This window comes from Schistocerca cancellata, chromosome 8 (genome assembly GCF_023864275.1).
Source record: "Schistocerca cancellata isolate TAMUIC-IGC-003103 chromosome 8, iqSchCanc2.1, whole genome shotgun sequence".
In the NCBI taxonomy this organism is placed as follows: Eukaryota; Metazoa; Arthropoda; class Insecta; order Orthoptera; family Acrididae; genus Schistocerca; species Schistocerca cancellata.
Genome location: NC_064633.1, coordinates 159266866 through 159269872, shown reverse-complemented (window position 1 = coordinate 159269872; position 3007 = coordinate 159266866). Strand labels below are relative to the sequence as shown.

Below are 3007 nucleotides of genomic sequence, written 5' to 3'. Positions count from 1 at the left end.
CCGACATAGTTCAAGCCTCGGGAGAAAAGTTTTACACCTGGTGTTCTACATGGCAACTTCACACACAAGAACTTTTTGCCGACACTACTACCACCTACATAAGTAAGCTTTTCCTGTGTTACTTTCAAGTAATGCACTTAAGCTATTCCTGATTTAACTGGAAGATCCGTACTTCCCACTTTTATATCAACAGCCTCAAAATGCATATTGTAGACTTCGGGATAAGTTACAGGTCAGTGTCACACCAAGATTGTGGAGAAAGGGTGGGGGGTGGGGCCATGTCACTCTCCAACAAGTGTTTACCAATAAGTAAGTGGCGGAAAATTATGGCTATAGGACGGCTTAAACATGTGGAAAATGAGATTTTTATTATTCACTCACTGTATTTGACATTTATTATTCCTTTAAAATCGCACAACAACTTCAATAAAACACAGTTTAATCATTCACACACTTATTTCACTTTTAAACTGCAAATCCTCTAAGAGCTGTCTTGAATCTTCACGAGTCTCTCTCAAAAACAGCCTTGATGTGGATAGATACGTACAGCAACCAGTAATCAGAGTCAGAACTGTGTCTGCAAAAACACAAGGATTATTAAACAATTTTTGCTGTCATTAATTACTAGCAATATAATTGACAGAGTAGATTGCTAATATTTGCTATAATGAATATCACATTTGCAAGAACGATCTCACTGAAGTAATTAAGTCCATCGAAACGCTTAGAAACTAACCTCTCGTCTGACGAAAACGGTCTAAAGACGCAGTGGCAATTTCTTCAGATCTGTTGACATTGATATTTTGAGTTATCACTTTACTGAGTGACTGAAATGTAGTTCAGGTACCTGTGAACATAACAATATGTTAGAATTCATTTTCTAAATACGAACTATTACGGTACTGTACGGCTACTTACATATTAATTACACTATTAATATTTTCACAGTTGTTTCTTTAATACAAAATTAAAGCCAACGGAAGAAAAAACGTAAAACATACTTGCCAATGACAGGTTTGTTGAGATGCAATTTTCTGTGTTGACAGATGTAACTTTTTCATACGGTGGTAAGTCGCAGAAATCGCAGGAATCACAGAAATCGCAGAAGTAGCAGAAGTCACAGAAATCGCAGAAGTAGCAGAAATCGCAGAAGTAGCAGAAATCGCAGAAGTAGCAGAAGTCACAGAAATCGCAGAAGTAGCAGAAATCGCGGAAGTAGCAGAAATCGCAGAAATCGCAGTGGCGGAGGGATACACGACCTATGTTCCTTAACTGCGACTCTTAACTGCGACAAATCACAGTTAAGAATAACAGATACTGAAAAGTAGCATTCACAGAAATCACTGATATCGGAAAATCGCAGTTTAGCCCATCACTATGGCTGACACTGACGGCGGCGGTGCACAAATGCTGCGCAGCTAGCGCCATTCGACGGCCAACACCGCGGTTCCTGGTGTGTCCGCTGTGCCGTGCGTGTGATCATTGCTTGTACAGCCCTCTCGCAGTGTCCGGAGCAAGTATGGTGGGTCTGACACACCGGTGTCAATGTGTTCCTTTTTCCATTTCCAGGAGTGTATCTGAGGTCGTCAGTCCCCTAGACTTAGAACTACTCAAACCTAACTAACCTAAGGACATCACACACATCCGTGCCCGAGGCAGTATTCGAACCTGCGACAGTAGCAGCATCGCGGTTCCGGACCAAAGCGCCTAGAACCGCTCTGTCACAGCGGCCGGCTCTGGGAGCACTACTGAGAAAATTTAGAGAACTGGAATCTGAGGCTGACTGCAGAACGATTCTACTACCGCCAGGGTTCATTTTGAGTCAGGGCCATGAAAATAAGATCAGAGAGATTATGGCTCGTACGGAGGCATATGGACAGTAGTTTCTCCCTCTCTCTATTTGCGTGTGGAACAGGAAAGGAAATCGTTAGTTGTGGTACAGGATACCATCCACCACGCGCCATAGGGTGGCCTGCGGACTTTGTATGTAGATATAGATGTAGATAAAGGAGAACCTCGATCGAGAGTTTTAGCCAATGTCAGCAAAGAAATTTTCATACTATTATATACAGCGAATCCTTGCTTGGCCAAAACCAAGCGATAACGTTGTTTCCAGGTCGGTGACGCCGTGCCAACTCAGCAAATTGCCACACTGAAACCTCCACTACGCGTCATTCTACTCAGACTGCAGGTCTTGTGACATATGCCACCATATTACGAACATTCGATATAAATTTCATACGCTTGTAATAAAATTTTTCTCTGTAGATACCATGACCTGGACCACCTTCCATCCCTCCCCCCCCCCCCCCCCCCACACCCTTGGATCCGCGCTTGTTGCTGATGACGCTTGTTGCTGATGACATCTCATTACTGCGTCCAATGACAACATGCAGCCAAGAAATGAGTGTAAATCAGGGAGAAAATAACCAAAACTCTGTAGACCTGGGGAAGAGACACAGTCGCAACTATTCTTGAACGTACTATACACGGATTACAACAAATCACCTTCATAGGTAGCAGGTAGTATCTTATCGACTGACATAGCTACAGAGAAAGATGCCCGGCCTCAAGCAAGGATGCCTTTAACTGTAATTCTTCGCATTCGCCCAACCTGGTCAACAACAGTCTTCCAATAAGTCATAACAACAGCATTGTGAACCCATGAGTCTGCAAATTGTATAGCCAAATTTACACAACATATAAATATCTTTTAGTAACGTTGCCTTCGTACTAAAACCGCGGAAAATAGAAGATGCTAGGAAGGCCTCCGAAGTAAGAGATATCTGATGCTGGAAACATGATGTGTATCTTTGAAAGCAGTGACGTATAACTCGCTTCTCTTGGATATCATCTAAAGAGAAAAGAAACACAGGTCAGCAGCGAGAGGTCTGGCACGAAAAACTTAAAAACTACGAAGCAACATTCGTTACGATAAAACAAGCAACTGAAGTAGACGGTGACCACTGTTGCTGTAGTCCCATAGTCAGAACAGAAACAGACTACA

The 3007-nt window shown here is 42.7% G+C and overlaps 1 long non-coding RNA gene across 1 annotated transcript; it reads right to left on the bottom strand.

Moving 5' to 3' along the window:
* Window positions 1–382: 382 nt before the first annotated feature.
* Window positions 383–1153, bottom strand: LOC126095300 (uncharacterized). Its single transcript, XR_007521950.1, has 3 exons — window positions 1002–1153; window positions 737–847; window positions 383–577 (listed from the first exon to the last, which is right to left on the bottom strand). It is a non-coding gene; the product is annotated as an uncharacterized LOC126095300 (long non-coding RNA).
* Window positions 1154–3007: the final 1854 nt, after the last annotated feature.